Here is a 21,871-nt window from a genome sequence, read left to right as displayed (position 1 = left end):
CCTGCTCAGCCTACCTGGACGCCTGCTCCTGGGAGCAGCTCCCCAGGGCTGCTGGCTCCTCCCCCTCTGGAGGCCACGAGGATGGAGACAGCCAAGGCTCCACCTTCCCTCCTCGGTGCTCCAGCTGGTGGGCTTGAGCTGGTGGGGCAGGGACAGGGCTCGCGGGCTTGACAAAGAGCAGACTTACCTGGTCAGGGTCAGGGGTGGCCCAAGGTGAGGGGCACGTGGACGCTTGGCACACCACAGTCACCGTACCTCTACCATGCACAAAAAACACTGGCTTCTGCGCAAGTGGTTGGCATATGTGGAATAAATCTGGCATATATGGGATGCAATGGGCATGCTGGGCAGGGTAGCTCAGCCCCATATGCACTGTGGCTCTCATACTTCCTTCATATGCCAGACTTGGTATGCGTTTACTGCACCATTCATCTGCAGCACCAGCCAGGTCCACAGTTCCAATCCACACAAGGACCTGGTAAGAGTTCTTGCCCCTGACTTTGCTCTGCCCTGAAATACATCGTTCCCTGTCTGGGAGCCCTGAACAGAGAAAATCCCAGCACTGCAGCCTGACACATTTCCAGACCTGGTGGAGGACACCTAACATGACAGACGTACCGAAATGCTGTAGCAGAAGTTTTCCCCCCACAAGACGGGAGGTAGGAAGGTAGTTGCAAGGCACAATGTCTTCCCCGGGCTACACCAACAGAGGGCTGGCTGCAAAATTTGCCATTTCAGTCTTAACCTGAGAAGTAAAGCTTTGCTGCAGCCCTAGGCAACATCTGGCACGCTACAGATCATGTTTCAACTCACAGCCAAAACCTTTTCTCACTGTGCCTCTCTACTGTCCCCATGTGTAAAGTTGATCTCCACATGTGAGGTCAGCAAGGCAGACCTGTTAGTTTTGGAGTCCACCATAGATGAAAGAGGCTGTAACAGAGCTCCCCTGTCATCTTTTGTGTCCTCCCTTAACTTGTATTTCTGTATGTGACAAAATTACTCAGCTTTACAGTGATTTCCTGAAATGGATCCCAGCCAATTTCTGGTGCTTTTTTTGGTGGTAGGGTATTTTTTGTGTTGATTTGCTTCCTATTTTTTTTTTCTCTTACACCACTTTTTCCTGTGTGATCCTGAATTCCTCTAGTGCTCTTTTCCTCTCCAGGGAAATTCATCTCGGTTTCCTTTCCCTGAGGAAATACTCCCCTTCTTCTCTGCCACACTGTTATGGGAAGAGAGGATCTGTCACGCCGCCTCAGAGCAGTGCTGCCTCTGCTCCCCTCCCTTTTCACTGGCAGCAGCCAGCAGCAGTCATCTGGGGAAAGAAACTCTGATGAAACCAACAGTGGAACAAATCTGAGCGTCTTCCCGCTGCTTCCTGAGTGAAGTGACCAGTACAATATCCCACAATAAATGATTTGCGGGTGTCTATATGTATAAAACCCATGTTATAACACCTGCATTACTATTTCCCATCTTGTACGTTATATAAGCACCTCAGATACTCTACACCCTGACAACCATCCCCAGCACCTCAGCCAAAAGATTTTGGTTTGTTTGGTTTCTACTCCTTTCCCTCTAAATCAGAAAGCACGTCTATCACAGTGAGTTAATATAAGCAAACAAGCCTGAATAATAATAATAGTATACATTTTTAAAATAAAAAAAATCTACTGTCCATTAGTTAACTGATTTTACACTGATAAATTATTTTTTATTACTGTAAAAAAACCCTATTCAAACTGTAACTGCAAATAAAAGTGAACTGAAGTACAGTTAAGGAATTAGATACTTCAAGAGGGAAGAAAATGAAATTGTCTCAGACTTGTCTAGCACTCTAATGTCCTATGAATTACCTCCTTTCCTCAACAGCCCTTTGGAACAGCCAAAGGATACTCCCCATCAGAGCACATGCTGGTAAGGAAGTGTAGTGCAGACAAAGTCAATAAAATGTAGAGCTACATACCAAACCACCAACCATGAATACCTTGATATTAAGGTAATTCCAGCAGCCAGGGATATAACAAGCACATTAACACTGCTTTCAGAGACCACATTATCAAGAAGTCAAAGCCAGCTTGCATGCACACAAAAATGTTCCTGTTGCATGAAGCCAGATTTGCTTATGCAAGATCTCTTTTGGCAGACACAACCGATTAAAAGTGTACAGGAGCATGACTTGTTCGAATGGCCTCAGCTGTTTGCTTTTTTTCAAATCAGATATGCTTTGCCACTTGAACAAACCCTCATGCACGCTTCACTACCACTCTGATATAAGGGTAAAACTTGAACTGTTTTTTCAACCAGCATAAACCATTAGCAGGCTTGGCATTTTAAAAAAGCAGGGGTGAGGAAAGAAAACATTGAAAAGAACTACATAATCTTTAGATCTTTCCTAGGTCTGATGTGGTTCAGTAGGTTATAAAGTCCCTCCTGAATTCTCAGTGCTCTGCCTAGCATGAACTCCCTCCTCCCTTTGGGCTATGCACCAGGTTATGCTGTGTAATTGTCAACCAGCAAAATCCTCCTCTGTAGCTGAGTTATGGAATACAAAAGGAGAGAGCCGAGCTAGAGGGAGGGAAGCAGTGGTGGCAAAAGAATGCTTCACCTCCACCACCAGCTGCAGCATGCAGTCATACAGATGGACACTGCTACCCTGGACTTCATAAAAGAGTCCTTCAGCGCTAGGACTGATCAGCGTTGACAGTGGTAATAGGCAGGCTGGCAGTCAGTCATATTGTGAAAGATGCTGCCTTTAAAAACTCAGTTAACAACTTTTTATTTTCTTTCATGAAAGGACTGAGCCAAGAGAACTGTAAATACCCCCTCAAGTCAAACTCAGTTCCCACAGCTGTGCCTTTACCTCCCCATTCCTCTGGAGAGTCATCCATCAGAGCAGGGCAGCCCTGTGAATGGTGACTCTCCCCAGGCTCGGGCACCCAGGAGCGGGTGAAAGCAGAGGCACGGCCGAGCCTGCAGGCAGGGTAGCACCCGGGCACTGCAGAACTGACTGTGCTGGAGGAGGGGGCAAGCAAGGCAGTGGGGGAGATAGCGGCATGGTTTTCATCACTCATGGCAGGGCCAGGGCAACAACCATTTACTGACCAGTGTCAAGAAAGTGAAAACCCAGATCCATCTTTGTCTCTCCTAGGCTGCCTGGAAGATGAATTAAAGCTGGAGGAGTCTTCTGGGTGCATTGTTTCTGAGTGAGATTTGTACAGGAATCTTGTTCTTTCCAAGGGCAGGATGTAAGGCTTTGCAGTAACTATTGATTTACATGGATGAGCCTTGGAAACTACATTGATGCAAGCAAAGCAGGCAGAGAAAAGACAAAAGATAACTCAAAGCTTATTGAGGTTAATGGAGAGGCTCCCAGTGATTTCACAGGTCTCTGGATCAGACCTCCAAGTGGAGAAAAATCACATATCACTATCGTCTGAACAGCTAACACACTGCAAGTGAGCCGTCCGTCCTTCCGAAAACCTGCCCTCCAGCCTCTGCCCTGGGCTCTGCAGGTAAACAGGGGACTTGGTTGTGCAGCACTTTCAGTCCAGGAACCTTCTCATACACCAAAGTCTTCTTTCAGAAAGAAGTAAACTGATCCGTTTCTGAAACTCTCCTTTTTGTGTTTCGTAATATGGTTTATACAATGCTGCTGGAAAAGAGAGAAATGTTCCCCAGAAACCTGTTCTGCTCTTTTGTTTTTACAAATGGCTTTTCTTCAACAGTCCAACACTCAATACTTTTGAATGTCCCGCTTGCTGGCGTCTTGCTGCTTCAAACTCTTTTCAGTTTCAAACACTTCATTAGCACAGTTAAGCATTTAAAACCTGCCTCTGCTGTAATGTTTTCCCACCCACTAACCCTTTCATCGTTCTTGCTGTGCAAACCTTACCTGGCTCTTTCTACACTGGCAAGTCTAAACAGTCTCTCTCAAGCCTGTCCTTTCTGTTTCTGGGGAGCTGGGTGCCAGACTACTCTGCAAGGCTGAAAGGGACATTATTGTTGTGTTAGGTTTATCAAGCTCATACCCTGTACTTCCACTTTCATTTACACCTTCTACCTGCTGTAGGAACATTAGTGATCCCTCACAGTAGGCCTCTGGCACAGGCAAACATCTCAGCAACACCACAGAGAAGGACCTGGGAGGACGGGAGTGGTGTCCTCTCCCAATTGACATTAGCAGTCAATACTAAGGCCAGGACTAGACCTTCAGAGAGCTTAACACCTACTGTTGTCCTGTTTTGCAGTCACTGCCACTATTTCTTAACTCTTCCCTTCTAGGATGCCTTTGCGGGCTTTCAGTAGCAACACCCTATCCTTCTTTCTCCCTGAGGTATTTCTCTTTTCCACGAGGGTATCTATCTCATCCTGTTTTCCCCCATTTTGCTTAGTATTCCATCCCTCTCCTCTTTCCCACTCTCTGTGAATCAAAAGATCCAAACTAGTTGTGCTTACAACAGCATCAGAGAAGCATGTAGCTGTGCAGCAGAGTTGTTTCTCACAAGACTGCACACTGTTTTATGTTCTGCAAGTATCTTACCATAGGTTCACAGCACGTATTCCTGATCTCTCCATTATATGACTTTGTTTTCAATGGTTTCAAATTTTGCAAGGCTTCAACGCTTTGGGCTGAGGTTTTCCTCAAGGTTGGTTACAAGTGAACACATTTTTTGTTCATTTGTTTACTTAATGTGTCAGTCAAAAGAAAATAGCCATTTCTAAAATCAAAGTCAAGAAAATATGCTTTGGGATGTTTCTGCATCCATGTTAAGACAGTTTTGATGTCTTTTCCTTCAGGAAGCCAGAGTATAAACACATAAGCAATTCTTGGTGCAGAGACTGAAGCTCACACTCTCCATGGCCAGCTGATCACCCTAACAGTTTGGCCATAGAGTAATGTTGATGCCTGCTTGCTTTCTGGCCTTATAAATCCTCATCCATACAGTGATGCAGCTTCATTAGGAAGTGGAGAGTCTCCCCTCACCATGTCCGCAGTTCCTTATCAGTGAACTTCCTTGCAAGGGTAGAAATGTGGGAACAAATCGCCTTAGACATGGCAAGGAGTCTCACCTCTATCTCCTTCAGTGGTCAGACTTGGGAACACAAGAGGCAGCAGCCACACGGTTCAGGGAGCCTTGCTATGTAGGGGGGAGGTAGAGAAGTAGAGAACGGTATATGCTGGGAGAAGTTTGAAGACAAGCCAAGGAATGCCTCATTTCTGGCTCTTCTTGCTTAGACATGAGATAAATTAATCATTTGATGTCTTATAGGGTGCTTTGTGGCATGCCCATATGAAGAGTTGTTGGGTGCTCAGCAAAATGAAGGTCAGAAATGGAGACACCTGTACACATCAAGCACTTCCAGCACAAAACACAAGTTGGGCAGGGATTTTCTGCAAAATAGTTTTTCACTTAGTCAACTAAGGCCTACCTAAGTCCTACTTAAGTACTTAATTCCCTTTTTGGGAACAGGCCCTTTGCCAGCCAGCTGCTCCAGCTGCTGTGAGAGCATGTTTTCACACAGCTCCCACTGCCTTTCCCATCCTGGCATGCAGACAGGTAACCTCACTGGAGCACGGCTCCCAGGCAAGCACGGGTCAGGCAAAGGCACCCAGAGAGGCTGCGCTGCTCTTTTCTCTGATTTCAGGGCTGGGGCTCAAGGTGGTTGAGTTGTTTACCCAGAGGCATATTTTACCTCTCTTTATGCCGAGACAGATTCATGTTTCTGTATTCAACCAAGGGACAACTGTATTTCCTTCTAGAATTTTAGTCACATGGTGGCAGCTTTTATAATGATACAGAAAACAACGAGTCTGAACCCATCTGCTGCTCAGGTTGTTAAGTCTGACAAAGTTCATAGGGAAGGGAGTACCCTCCCTGGTCAGTGCAGAGCACAAACATCCCGGACTAGGCTGCTGTCTAGGTTTGCTGGGACTGTCGTTCCCTGCTCAGCGTAGGCTGGCTGTGTCCTTGTGTTCCCTTCTTTCACATCAGGTAAAGGACAGCATCTTGTTTTTAACCTCCCCAGTACTCACCCATCACTTCACAAGCTGGCAGACGCCTACTCTATCATTGAATAATAGTAATAATAATAAAGTTAAACTCAGAGCAACTGAATTGCCAATCTGCAGTTGGTTTGAAATTTGCTGCTTTTGTTTCAGACCTCAAGAAGGGTTAGTGGGACAGAAAGCTTGTCTGGTTTCTTTTCTTGTTTGTTTGCTTTTTTGTCCAAATTCATTTCAAGGTCTAATAAAAATCTGGTTTCATTTAAAAACAAACAAGCAAACAAAACCAAAAACAGACAGTTACCCTAGATTTTTAATTTAAATTGTCAGCAGGTGGCTAAAATGAATAGTAATGTGCCTAGTCATGGTTATGCAAGAGGCAGGGAGAAAAGTTAGCACTTTGCTGATAGTTCAGGAAAGCAGGCTAAAACGTCTGCAGTCTGCCTTCCCCAGACCCACTTCTCCCTGTTTCTCAGCTACCACAGCTGGTACATGAAAGATATTTATTAGGCAGCAGTGCGATATTTCAATTCATTTAAAGTGGTTTGTGCCTCTCTTTCCTTTCTTAGACTACAGATACCCTGAGCCTCAAACCCAACGTTGGACACCAGGTCTCAGCACCAGCCTTGTCTCACTCTGATGAGCAAGGGCATTGACTCCTACCTGTATGTCAACTGTACAGTATGAATATCTTCAGTGGCTCAGCAGCTCTCTTTTTAATTACCATTTGCAATGCCAATTCATCCCACGATGCATGCACTGTATCCCAGTCAAGTTGGGTTTTGTTTTTTAATTAGTCATTGCACGCCGGGGCTCTCATAGCTCAGTGTAGGTGTGTCCGTGAGGTGAGGCTCCCTGCAGGGTGTCAGGCTTCTGTTGTGGCAGATTTTTTAATGTGCTCTCTCTGTATGAAAGCTGCATTTCCCGTAAATCACAGCACTCCTTTAGCCCATACCACGAGACGTTACGCTGACGGACGACTGACCTTACTACCCCACAAATATCCCACTGTATGTACACATTTGCAAACACTGTCAAAATAAACATTTTTATAATTTTCCATCTCTATGCAGCCACTAAATCTCAGAACTGAAATACTAGTCTATGAAAAGAATTTTACACTAAAAAAATTTCTGCAGCTTTTAAATGTGTAAAAACCTCGATAGTATTGAAAATAACGGTAGGGCTGCAAAAGGCAATGAAACTGGCAAGGGAAAAATGTATTTTATTTAAAGGTCTGTATATCGGTAACCTTTTGTTCATCTAGTGCCTAACGTAGACAGAATCAAATCTAACTGGGGAAATAGCATACCTTGACCAGGCAGGAAGATGGACCCTGTAACAGTAGTAAAGCTTTTCCTCTGTGACAGTCCCTGGGTCTCTCTTACCTGTATGGTGCAGCTGCTTTGTGCTGCTTCATCTAAGCAGAGTAACAATAAATGCAGAATAACCTGCTAATTAAGCCAAATTTATGGCTTCTCTGCATGGCCAGGACATACCAGTGAATTTGGCCTTGTGATTTTTGCAATACTAAAAGCACATTTCCAAGAAAGAAGGATGGGTTTGTCATGGTTTCATCTTAAAACTTGTTACAAGCTGATTTTCTCAGGAAGTTATTTGGTTATGAAGAATTGCCCTACCTGTGTGAACAAGTTCATACTGTAGAAAATGTTTTCAAAAGGTGGCTCCTTTCATAATATCAAAAACCATCCTGTGAGACAAAGTATCCACTTCCCTCACCCAAACCTAATGATTTTTAAATTGAATGTCTTTCTCTCTTAGGCAAAGCACAGATGATGCTACTGGCACAGCAGAGACACATACAGATTTCCTTTTTTTTTTATAATGAATTACTTTATTGAGAATTACAGAGTAATTGTGGCTAGTATTCTCTTCGAGGGACACAACAGCTTTAAAAATGTTCATTCCTACTCCCTTTTCTCTGCACTACAAAGATTTCAAATTGCACCAAGCACCCATTTCCCTTGATTGTCTGGTCTGATAAACAGAGAGTAAATTCTACTTGACCCTAAACAAATTTTTGATAGCTACTTAACAAAAACAAGATGATAAAACTTTTTAAATGCTGGAAAGAAAATTCAGTGGTGTCCAATAAAATCAGAACATGTGATATTTCACAAGCAAATGTATATATGTAGTTACATAGAAATCATAGGTTCACTTTTACTATTTAAAATATGACTTCATGGTATGTGTGTTTTCATAAAAGATGCATTGCCTATTCTGTAAAGCACAAGCAGTTGCAAATATAGAGTACCGATGTGGGAGTTTAGGTGTATCTAGGGTCAGTTGTGAATGCATTTTCTTTTACATACATTTCCCTTTGTACCATTATTACCCTTAATAAAGTCTCTAGACCTTGACACAAAATAATTTTCTCATGCAGCAAGTCTCGGGCACATCCACAATGACCAGTAACCACAACCTGTAGCTGTTGTCTCGGAGCAAAGTCCTCGCCCAATCAAGTCTCCCCTTGAGATTTGCCAAACCACTGCCCAAACGGCCACAACACAGTCCCCAGGAGGCCACTGGTGTCACCCTAGGGCTCACACACCCTGTCCCCATCCCCACCTCCATCCCTGGCCCCATTCCCATCCCGACCCTGCTGCTTTCCCCAGACAAGCACTGCCTTCTCACCAGCCTCGCGGAGTGTGGACATAGCTCCCAGGGGGGACAGATATGGTCATGGAGGTCCTATAAACCATTAAAATGCTGCACTGGTGTATAGACCAGGGCCTTTCACCTGCCTCTTTGAGGTGGTCGGGGCAAATTAAAAATATCAGTGACACTTTCATATAGGTGTAGTGTTGCTTATTCTCAGTACTGCCCAAGAGTTTTATTTCAGGGCAGATTTCTCTTTTTTTTTTTTTTTCCTGACCAATCCATGGATGTGGTTAATTTAAGGTTTAAAAGGCTTTTTCTCACACATACACACACCCATATATGTTTTCCACTGAAGTCTGTGCTTTTTCCTAGACCCACCCAAATTCCAGTACATAGCTCACTTGTGTGCCAAGCTTTCATACTCTCCATGCAATGAATGGAAAAATGCCCTTTTTTCCACTTCTGCACATTTTGGGGGGAGGAGGGGGAGAGCCTGTAGAGGAGAGAGAGGAAAGGCTTCTAGAGGAATTTAGTTATACCTGTTATTTCAGAGCAGAAACAGGGAAGAGTCCCAGCATCATCCATGGGAATACTCTGTTTCTGCCCATGGGTGGAGGTGCATGGGGTCCAAGCCTCACTGCTTGTTTAGGACTCTGAGTTGTATTTGTGGAGTGCTAAGGAGATTAAAAATTAATAATTATAAAATAAAAGTAGCATAAGCTGCTGGCTTCTATGTGTTTCTATTCTGCTCATATGAAATACCTCAGTAACACTCTTGAATGCATTGATATTTTATGAGAGGGATGAAAAAAAACAAAGCTTAGTGGTGAGAAATGTTGGAGAGTTTTAAATGGAAATGTTAGTTTTCAGCTGTGTCATTCTATGCTCCCTTTAATAGGTCATTTCATCATAGAATCATAGAATGGAGTGGGTTGGAAGGCACCTTAAAAATCATCTAGTTCCAACTCCCCTGCCATGGGTAGGGACACGTTCCACTAGACCAGGTTGCTCAAAGTCCCATCATTTCAGGCCATGAGCAACTGGGGAAAGGTGGTGGTCTGAGAGCAAAGGGCTCCTCTTATAGCCCACAGCAGCCTGGCAGAGGGAAAGCTACAGGACTGCTACCTTTCCACCCTGACCACACCTTCCCTCCTACAAGGGCTGCCGTTGTAGGTCATGGGGTGGCAGGAGACGCCAGACCATGGGAAAGGAGCCAGCAAAGCCCTGTCCCCTCCTGCTATTGCATCTCCAGGGTGAACCTCAGGGCTGTAACAACATGCAAGCTCCATGCAAAGCATTTTGCATTGCACTCACCCCAATGTGGATTCTCTGATGTCTGGTTAAGGCTGGTCTCTCTTGATTTCCTCCTCTCAGGGAAGGCATTAATAAAGTTTCTCTGACTTACAAAGCCACCTAGCTTCATGAAGCTAGTTGGAATGTAATTTCTGAAGCCTCTGTTCACTTGCCAAGTTAAGCTGAAATTAGCCCATGGATTTAAATATGTGGGCTGTTTTGTGTTCCTTCATTGTGAGGGGATGGAAATGAAAATATGCTAGGTTAATTATTTATCCTTTCCATTGACAAAATGTTATCATTGTACAGAACCTTATTGTCACTCTTATATTGCAAAAATTGGAATAAAAAATATAGATTTTTAAAGAAAAAGCTCTTTCCTGAGTTCCTTGACTGGGAGGTTACACAGCCTAGGATTGTATGTCTTCCAGATAAACTCCCAAGGAATCAGAGGGAAAAGAATATTTGTTTTCCTCATTGCTTTCCCAAATTACTCGATCCCTGCCAATTTCCATGACACAGACCCCTCAGTCTGCTGCAGAGACTGTGGCTTCTGAAAGGGAGGAAATAGCATGAATGTACTGGTGCACATCAATGTTTTTTGATTTTCTCGCCAAACCAAAAATATCAAAACAAACAAAAAAAAGGCAAAAAAAAAGTTTCAACTTTTCTGGCAAAATTTAAAAAAAAAAAGTCATTCTGGACTGAAGATGATGTTTGTTCAAACCAAAATGAAACCTTTCATTTTGCTTTGACATTTGTATAGAGAGATGTGTGTATGTGTCTAATTTAAATCAGGTGAGGAACAAAACATTGCTTGAAGTGACAGATCACAACATCTTGCTTCCACAAAGTCAAAATGAAATTTTTTACTTTTCAAAATTGTTTTCAGACTTTTTCAGTCTAAGCTTCTCTATCTTGTTCATGTGAATTCATTAAATCTTTCATCTGACCTAAATCTGCGTTTTCAGCCCATAAGACTTCTGGCTGAAAACTCTCAACCTTCTTCAACTGTAAAGACCACATGAGTTTCCTGGCTGGTTTGGTGACAAGGGAAGCTTGTGCAATGAACTACTGTTCCTCTTAGGAGAAAACAGCAGAAGTAATGCCTGTCCCCATTGTTAGGATCTGGGAACATAACTGTGTGATTCACTATTCATTTTTCCTTGTCTTCTAGTTTCTTGGGAACCTCCATAAAAGCTTTGTGGTGCTATGCTGCAGCAGGCTGAAAAAAAGCAGCAAGAATACACCCGAACAAGAAAAAAAGCTCATGCTGTTTTTCAAAGTTACTACATTTCCTTATTCTCAAAGGAGGTTGTTTTTCTGGTTTATTTACACATACCTTATCTTCATGAGCGCTCCTTTATGATCCCATGTCATCTCAAAAGCTCCGCAATCTTTTACAGTTGGGAACTTGGGAAAGTCTAGCTTTGATCACTGAAGTAATTAGACTGAATAGAACATTGTTCTTGTTCTGCTGAGAATAGTTTCCAACTACATTCAGAATACCACAAACTTATTTTTAAAATTCTACAATATTCAGCAACTTCTACCTTGTTTTTTGTAAGTTTTCCAGATGCCATGAATTTCAGAAGTCACTTTGATGTTTTCTAAGCAGCCTGATTTATGAGAACAAAAAATACCACCATTCTCCAATTACTTTCTGTCCCCTTGTTATAAGGCTTGATACATCAACAGAAATATAGTCTGGTTGAGGAGTTCAGGCATAAAGAACAACTGGAGTATGAGGAAATCAACTACATCTCCCACAAGAGATCATTCTTTCAGTGCAAAAAGCAAAATCTTTGATCTCTAACCCTCTGTACTTTTCTGTAATATTTAATTTAATAAAGCCTCCATTTTCATTGAAAAATACACTTGATGGGAAATATGTAACTAGACCTAGTAGACATTTATATGTTATTTTAGTGCTATTGAACAGGATTCATATTTTGGAGACAACTGCTAAAGGTAAGTGGTTGCAAAAAGCAGCTAAGCAGGACTATGAATATATCAAATTTCAGCAGCATATGTCAAATAATATTAAGATAGTGCCATTGGTGGAAAGTCCCAGAGACTGTGACTCCACCAGGTAGATGACATCTTAATGGCAATGCAGAAAACCCCTTAATACATTGCTCTGGTGACACACTGTCAAACCCAGTCTTTTCCAAAAGGACATGTCCTGTCTGAAAGCACTTCCTCTGCTCAGCTTACTGTATGGTTCAGACTTCTTGTCTGTAGGCGGCTTGATGCCACAGCATCTCCAAAATCCACCTTTTCTTCAAGTCCAGAATTTCAGTTTATTAACTAACCATTTCCCAATGCGCCTCTTAGAATCACAGAATCATAGAATCGTTTTGGTTGGAAAATACCTTGAAGATCATCAAGTCCAACCTTTGGCCTAACATCACTGTGTCAACTAGACCATGGCTCTAAGTGCCACATCCACTCTTTTCTTAAACACCCTCAGGGATGGTGACTCCACCACCTCCCTAGGTAGCCCATTCCAATGCCTAATAACCCTTTCTGTAAAGAAATTTTTCCTAATGTCTAACCTGAACCTCTCCTGGCACAGCTTGAGGCTATGTCTTCTAGTCCTGTCGCTAGTTGCCTGGGAGAAGAGGCCGACCCCCAGCCCGCTACAATCTCCTTTCAGGTACTTGTAGAGAGCAATAAGGTCTCCACTCAGCCTCCTTTTCTCCAGGCTAAACAATCCCAGTTCCCTCAAACGCTCCCTTATAGCACATACCCTCTAGACCCTTCACCAGCTTTGTTGCCCTCCTCTGAACTCGCTCCAGCACTTCAATGTCTTTCTTGAAGTGAGGGGCCCAGAACTGGACACAGTACTCGAGGTGCGGCCTCACCAATGCTGAGTACAGGGGGACAATCACTTCCCTAGTCCTGCTGGCTACAATCTAGCATTGCCAACTCTTGTTCACAGTCCTTCTCATCTGTCCCATGGCCAAATCACTCAAATTTCTAGGGTAAAAATCTTATTTCCTTTCTACTATTTTGACCATAATTTTCCCCTTCATTAATGCAAGCATCTCTTTCATTACTTCATACCCATAAAGCTCACAGCCTACCCTCTCCACAGCTACTGCCCTGGCCCCCATAGCTCTGCTTGCTTTTGCTCTTTGTGGGCATCTCGTTTCTCTTTCTCATGAATGCCTATTCCTTGTGAGTTTTTGCTCCCTTCATATTTTAGACTTCTCATATGCCATTCTACAATAGCTTCCCATTTGACATACAGGAAATCTCCCCCTTCACCAGCTTCCAAACAAATCCTGAAAATACACCTGTTTTGAGAAACATTACAACTTCAACAAACATCTGCTGGTTGCTATGTCCACCTAGCAAGTTCCTCCTGTGTGTTGCACCATGCCTCACTTGCTGTTAGATCTGAAATCATTTAGAGCATCTCTGAAGTTTTCCTCTTCTTTGTTCATCCGACTGCAAAGCATGTTGAGGACCTACAGCATGGTGAGGAATAATGTGTTCTGATTATATGCTATGTTCAGCATCAACATTGATAACAAGCAATTTGTTTTCTTGGAGACACTTCTTTTCCAGGATGTCTCTGCCTGCTACACACCTGGGATACCTTGAATGATGCTTCTTTATCTAACAGTGAGTTCTGTCTGAAAGAAATTTGGAGATATGTTTTTCTTAAAAGTCACCTGGGAATACCAGACATGTGGAAACCTCACTGTGAGACAGTAGTTCTGACTTGGCTGCCAAGCATCTACCAAAATGAGCCATTTGTAGAGGAAATGTGTAACTAGACCTAGTAGATATTTATATGTTGTTTTAGTGCTATTGAACAGAATTAGTATTTTGTAGACAACTGCTAAAGGTGAGTGGTTGCAAAAAGTAGCTAAGCAGAACTATGAATATATCAAATTGCAGCAGCATATGTCAAATACGGTTAAGATTGTGCCATTGCTGGAAAGTCCTAGAGACTGTGACTCCACCAGGACTGCACTGCAAGGCCAAGTGTTGGATTCTGTAGGCTGAAATTCCTCTCTGTTCACATTAGTTCTCTAAAAAGTTTCTAGTCTGAGCTAGTCTTCTAAGGCACCAGAGTCAGTGGAGAGAGCTGGACACCTCCACACAGTGAGTCTGCCTCTTCTTCCTCTAATGCCTGGAGGTACCCATCTCCTTGCAGTGCCTGATGAGCTGAGACCAGATCTTTAAACAGCTGAGATTTATCTTATCCTTGTACCTGTACAGCAATGCCAGTGCTTCTGAGGGGTCCCAAGTTTATTGCTTGTATGGAAATCAACTGTTCCAGCGTATGTGAAGGTACCCCCACTCTTCCTGGAAGCATGAGGCTTACACATGTAAATTATATAGTACATGTGTGTATTTGAAGTTGGAATATCCTAAATAAATACACATCAATCTGATTCGTACTAATGAAGCCTTTCAGGTTAAATTCCATAGAAGATGCTGTGCAGTGTGGAATCCAATGTAAGATTACACAACATGATGTACTCTTTCCATCACACATATTGTAAAATAATGTAAATTATGCACTGAAGCAGATGAACAAAATCCTTATGTAAAAACAAGCTATTTAGGAATCTAAAACAAGATGCAGTATATATCTGCTCTGTTTTACAGTTTCTTGCTAATGACATTCCCTACCACAGGTCAGCTTGCTTGTCTATGTCATCAACATAAACACTGCCACCACAACCCTTACCAAAGTATGGATTCGTCATGCTTGGACCGTGAAAGGCTTCGTTATCCATGATGTTTTTACCTATGCACCTCCAAAAAATGACATCTGGGCCTGCCTGTGAACAACCTGCATCCTACATCTTTGTCACCACTTCTTCTTTTGAAGGTTCCCCTTTTCACAGTGCGGCTCAAATCTGCCTCTGCTTTCCACCGTACCTAACCTGCCATTCAACAAGATGGAGCTAGTAATCAGTTGAAAGCGAGAAGACTAAACCAGAGCCATTCAGTGGCATATATTTTCTTAAGCTAAGCAAAGCTGAAGATCAGAAGTATTTTCTGTTAATAGCACGTGGAGTTTTAGGAATACAGCAAATTCTGAAACTTTGACCATTGTTTCCTTCTGAGGCTGAGGAATGAGGATCTGGTCCTTCTCCCAGCTTTTTTTGAGGATTTCAGTGTTAATGTTTGAGCTCTCATAGTATATATTATTAGCAACATGCTTAAATCAAGGTTTCTAGTGAGAATACAAAGGTTATTGACTTCTGTGACACTGTCAGTCTTTATGTGACAGCTTGGGTAGTTAAAAAGTTTCTTAAGATCATAAAAAACAATCAGAAACAAAAGCTTTTCCTTGATTATGTAATCATTATTTATAAGATCTGAAGAAGTAATGTACCTCAAGATCATATAAAGCAATCAGCAACAAAAGCTTTTCCTTGATTATGTAATCATTATTTATAAGATCTAGAGAGGTAATGTAGCATTTAAAGACATGGTGCCCCCATCTTACATTTTCACTGCTTATAAACCAGAAATATATCTGCAAAGGCAGAAACCCCACACCAAGGTGCAGTAGGAGGATTTATCACTGGGATTGCTCCACTGAAATGCTTTCTTGTATTTCTGGTCTTAAAATAAGATTTTTTGTTCCCTGTCACCTGAAATCTTACAAAGGAGAAGGAGATTTACAACCAATAAATACTATTCTCAGTCATTATCAAGTCACATCTTTGGTCATTTTATGCTGACAGGAGAAGAAATCAACACTAAATTTTAGACATTTTTTTCCAAAAAAATATATTTAAGGCTCAGTACATCATTTTAGTTGTGGGGGTTTTTTTTGTGGTGGTTTGTTTTTTTGGGTTGTTGGAGTTTTTTTTAAACTGAAATAGAACAGAGTAGAAATGAACTTCAAGGACCAGGCACTCCTCAAGTCTTGGGCTGAAGCACTGATAATACTGTTACCTCTACCGAGGACAGGGAGTAAGGCTTGTAGCCATAAGCGTGTTGGCATAATTAGCTTAATAAGAGCAAGGGTATAAGGAAAAATAAGGTATATTATTAGGATTCCTGGCAGTATGACAGACCTTTAGACCTCTGCAATGCTAACTGAAGTATAGCATAATTCTATGAATTTTTCTTGTTGAAATTTGTTCTCACAAATGAAACCAAACAGACCTCAACTTGAAGCTCATGGTGTGATTCCACCAGCTGAAGAACCCCTTCTGGCCTCTACATGTCCCATAGCAGCGTAAAAGGGCCACGGTGTGAATGAGAATCACACCTGAAGCCTTTTGTTTGTCCATTATACATAGATAATAATAGGACTGTTAGCTTTCCCACACCTGCCTGAGTTGTGTTCATTCACCTCTGGTTTTGTGGAAGCATTTTACTCTGCAGGCCATTTCAGTCTTTGACTCTTTTTTGTGCCTTGACAAGAGCTTCCAGCACCTTTTACCTAGCATGTTTCACAACAGGTAACAGACATATTGAAGACCAGCACCCATGAGCTGACTTTTGCTATGTTAATTTATAACTCATAAGCGGAGTCACTTGTAACAATTGACTTTCTGCCTAATCTTAGGGGAAGAGGAGTTGTAATCTAAAACCAGTAAGCTGGGAACAGTCAAGAGACCAACTACCATGTACCATAGAGGCCACCAAGTGTATCAGTTAATAAAACTCAATAAGATAATAAAATAAAATATTGCTTTAAAAGGTTTTTTTCATCCTAAGCTTTTTCATTGTTGCGAGAATGTTTTGTCATTTGCCTAAGAAAATGAATCAGAATTGCAAGTGCTCTGTATCACTCAAACACCTCCTCCCATATGCTGCTATACCTTTGGTGTGTGAATGAAGCCCAGCCTTGCTCAAATGCTGTGAAAATCACAGAAAGCACATCTTTGCTTGTCTTCCCTTTGTCCTTTTATCCATTGCTGCAGTACGCAAAGTTGTGGTTTGGCTGTTTATTGTGGAGAGAGGGGACTGTTAATAAGTTTGGTGTTGAAGTTTGAGGAAGGAAACTTTCAGGAAACATTGTTTCTGGATAAGGCAGCAGGAAACTGAAGCCTCTTTGCTTGGGTGAGAGGCTGAAGGGGGTTCAGAAGAGGACAGCTGGCATGGAAGTTTCCAGGAGTAAGGGTAGGCACCTTTGAGTGGGATCGTCGCTGAGCAGAAAACAAAGGGACACTTAGAGGGATCTTTACAGACAAAGTCAGAAAAATTCAGAAACATATTTTTGGTTGATATCTCCCTTGGTAAGTGTTGACTGAAATAAGAATCATTTAAGCAGTAAGAATTTATTTACTGGTCAAAATGTTGTGAACATGTAATTCTTATATGTTTTTGTCGGGCTATGTAATTCTAGTGAGAAAAAGGGGAAATTTTCATCATATATTTTTCCCTTTTCTCTTCATCAGTTCATGCTAAGAATATACCTTTTAAGTCATCTAAGTAGGTGTACTGTTATACATATCACTTCATTACAGATTACGGTAATTTGTTCCACAGACAAACAATTTTATCATATAACCTCAATGCAAAAGTGCTAATTGTAGATAAGGAAAAGTTCATAGTGTAAAACCAGAGAGGTATCCTGCACGCTATGATCTAACCAAGAGTGAATCACCTCAGTTAAAGCAATAGAGAATAAATTAATCTAATCAGGCTATACTATTTTTCCAGTCAAAACTTATTTTACTTTATCACTTTTGATTTACAAAGGGAAGGTTGCTTACCTAGGCTCTCTAAGCATGGACAAATCTAGCTTACAATCTCCATGAGAAAAACAAACCTGAAAGGAGTCATATGTGATTTTAAAAGATACCGGGCTTCAATTTCCAAGCTTTAGACTTCTCCTCCACCTTAAAAGCCAGCTAAAATGCAGTATGCCCTGAAGGTCAAATTGCAGGGGCTACTTTGAACCAAGTGGAAGACAGACATTTCTTAATCAAGAAGCCCTCCTGGGAGGCAACAGAGAGGCAGGTGGCTCTCATACCTCACCAGACACAGTGCAGGGAGGGAAGGGGCTTTGCAAGTAACGAAATGCCTGGATCAAAATGATCAAAAACACCTGCAAATTGAGCCAGATCTCCTCAATAAGGAGGCCAAGGGGATTCTCAAGCCTTGATGACTGAAAGCTCGCAAGGCTTCCCAGTATCCCTGAGGGTGTCCTGCAGATATAGAAAAGCTGCATAGCACCATGGTACTTCCCTGAGATCTGTGCTGGGTCCAACCTATGTCCCAGCAGTCCACTTTTAACCTTTCACTAAAGGCAGCCCATGGTTTGCAAAGGGCTCTGCAGGAACAAAAAATTTGCCAAACACCTTTCTCCCCAGTGGGTAAAAATGACTGCAGATGTGTTATGCCAGAACGTACACTTACCCTCTTTATGTACAAGCATTTATTTTGTCCAGTAAAGGATGACAATACTTAGAGCATTCATGTCATTGCTTGTTCCCTTTCTGCCTGACCATGACCTCTGACTTGCTGTGAATCTCAGTGTGCTAACTTGCTGTGAACCTCAGAGTCATACAAAGACAATTTCATATGCTTAGGAGAAGGAAAAGATGCTGTGGTTCTTACTTGCCATTTTTCTTCCTTCCTGAAGCCCAATTAGTAATGTATCCACTGTTTTTGGCTGCTCTCCATGTGTATTTCACACCATTCAGGCTAGATAGGTATAGAATGAGCAAGCATTTCAATTCATGCACAGCCGATACAAGGGAGCTGTTTTTTTCATCTGTGCACTGTTTACTCCAAGAGCATGCACATGCTTAATGAGAAGCTATTTACCATATTAATGGTACAAACACATTAAGTGCTAAAACAATCCTCAAGCCTGTAGTAACTCATTCAGGTAAGCCATGACTATTCTCTCATTCCAAGGGGTGAGGGACAATTCAGCAGGAAGGTAGCTTTCAAATATTTAACACTCAGTAAATTCGTTTAGACTGAAAAGTTTGATTTTAACTGATACTCCAACCAATGTTTTTCCTAATTCTCATATACATAGTATAGCAAATAAGGAAAAGACTTCACCCTCCATTAAAAAAAAGCTATCATCCCATAATCTGCTTTGTTTTTCCTGGAAGCAAAGCGACTCAAAATTTATTTCAAAATGTTCTGAGGTTTAGCATGCAAAACAGTTAAGTTTCTGTTTTTCTTGGCCCCTCGCAAGAGTATCGCCTAGTACTTCACAGCTTCGATCTCTACCTGTTCCCAAAGAATACAGCCTGTCGGTGTGAACTATATGTCTTAGGAGAGAGAAACAGGAGAGGAGGAGGGAATAATATTTCAGACTGCTTTAATGAAATCTGGAAAAACAAAAATTTCAGCTCCAATCAGGGCTGCGGGTTGATGACTTGTTTGTTTCATTGCATGGGGAGCCAGGATAAAAAAGAACTATTTGTTTTCGTTTGAAATTCTATAAAAAGTAACAAGTATTGTATGTATGTTGGAAGACTGAAGCCCAAGTCATCTGCTGCTGTTTTTGTCTCTAGGCCATGCCTCATTTACTGGGATGAAATTCTTGGGAAAGTTTTTGGTCTTGTCTACACTCCACTTTACAAAAGCGATGCCAGTGTGTACTGTACAACCTTCACTAAGTTACATTTCAGGCTTGTTTCCCCCCTCCTATAAACCAATTATTAGAGAGTGCGGAGAGCATAGTGACATTTTACAACCAAGGAAATAAAGAAGACATTTCTGTAATAACAAGTCCCCTTTTCGCCCCTCAATTTTGAAAGAAGATATAGCAGGTAATAACAGACAATAGGCTTGGCAGATAGGTAGTCAGACACTGTGATCAGAAAGACCCTAGAAATGCCTCTAGATACAATACAGCCAAAGGCAAGTGAGGAAACAAGGTTAGTTAAAAAGTAGTGTAGACACTCCTGGTTCACAAAGGAAAGCCAGCTTTGTTCCTTTTTGCAACCAGCAGGTCATGGAGAAAAAAGGAACTTATCTGTAAATCTCTTTACAGCATGATCCCTATGTGAAAATAAAAAGGGAGGCAAAAACAAGCAACACTGAAGTAGAGGGGAATTCGCTCAAACTGTGATTACTGAGGATAAGCCAAACCTGTTGTAAACAAGTAATGTGAAGACACATGCAAAAGTTGGAAGAAAATGCATAATGTTCTCCAACTCAGTCATGTTTACATTCTTTGTACCTACCACAGAAAACTTACATAATCTTTTCTTATACAGGTAGGTAACAGAGACTGTATAAAGTTCTAGGCAAATTTTCCCACTATGTCAACTAAAACTGATTTCTGCATTGAAAAAAGAACAAGTACTGACTGAAAGGTATGCTTCTAAATGCATAAAAAGCACTATGTATTTCTGTAAGGAAAAGTCTCTGGCAGGCAAACATTTACAAAGATAGGTTCAGTATCTGTCCCCCTCCCCAACATATAAAAATATCAGCCACATACATTATGAACCTCGCACTAGGTAAGCTTGCATCAGTGGACAGACCAAACGATGACAGCTTTTGCATTATCATCACTAAACTGCCTGAAAGTTCACAAGAAGGCATACTCTTATAAATATTTTTTCTTTTGCAGACATTTTCTAAATCCTTAAATTATTAAAATAAGAGAAAAATAGGAAAAGAACTCACTCACTAACTTTCAGTTACGCACGGTTTCCAAAGCACTGTTAAGCATATATGCATTTTTGACAAATACCTCTTACCTGTAAAAGAGCAATGTTCAGATTCCTTACTAGATGTTATCGTCATGACAAGTCAAACAATCTTTTTTATAAAAGGTTGGATGTCTTTTCAATAAAGCATGTGTGCGCAGTTTAAAAAAAAACAAAACATAACACAACCCTCAGAGAGTCTCCCTTCCTTCACTGTCAGTCAAGAACAAGTTGGAATAAGTCTGAGTTGGAATTACCTGAATAAAGAAGCTGGAGAGAAAGAGGGAGGAGAGGGAGGGAGGGGGAAAGAGAGAGAGAGAGGAAAAAAAATAGTCCAAGAGGAGACTCAGTGATGTCAGCAGTATGTCTTAAGGAAATCTACAGCTGAGCCCGGCAAACTTTATAACTACATAGCACTCGACACCCAGTTATGTGGTAAGTAAATACCTGCTTAAGAGGAAACTGATGTACTTTTAAAGAACGCCAGTTAATCTTTGAAGAAACTTTAGCCAGGCTGATCAAAGTCCCTTAAAGGCCTTATTGCCTAAATAAATAAGGTTAAAAGTGGTTGTATAATGCTAAGAAAAGAGTGAGAAGAATAAAAAGTCAACATTATTGATTGCCCCTTTCCTGTTGGCAAAAGGGAGGCTGAAACTCATCTGAAATAAATTCATACCATGGTTGTAACACACTGAGCTGTAGCAGCCACGGACGCAGCTGAAATCCCTGACCACCAAAGTTTCCAATTTGTTTAGCCGCAACACTATTTCCCTTTGATGACTTATTCTGGGTTTGCTTCAAGTGCTTTTCTGCTCTTATTTCCTAGATGCAGAAAACACAGATAGTGCTGATTTGAATTGGGGAAAGTCGGGTACCTTGAACAGAGCAAGGAAGAGGTGTGAATGTTTGCCATCTGTAAAGCCTGTACTCTGCCATTGGTACCACTCTGGTATTTGATTGGATTCCCAGAACTGAATGCAAACAGCAGCAGTGAAGGGGAAGTCACTGCAGCACTAGAAAGGCTAATGTGATAGCCCTTGGATATCGTTCTTCTGTGTCCATATTCCCAGGGATACTGCTTCCAGGAATTACATATCTCAGCAAGCTAGTCCAATACACCTGTAGCTCAGCATCACCTTCAGAGACCTCCCGTGGTCCAACTGATGCCCAGTTAACTTCACTCCCTTTTGCTTGGTGGAAAGAGGAGATCAACATATGGGGTGAGTGGTTTACTAAAAAAATTCTGTCTACCTCAAATTCACAGAGAACACGCCAGCAAAAGCAAAATCTCTCCTTTCCTCAGCAGCATTGGTAAACAGACATTTAAATGCCA

Source organism: Nyctibius grandis, chromosome 2 (assembly GCF_013368605.1).
Source record: "Nyctibius grandis isolate bNycGra1 chromosome 2, bNycGra1.pri, whole genome shotgun sequence".
Lineage (NCBI taxonomy): Eukaryota > Metazoa > Chordata > Aves > Nyctibiiformes > Nyctibiidae > Nyctibius > Nyctibius grandis.
The sequence above is the reverse complement of the archived record's forward strand: the minus strand, read 5'-3'. Positions refer to the sequence as shown.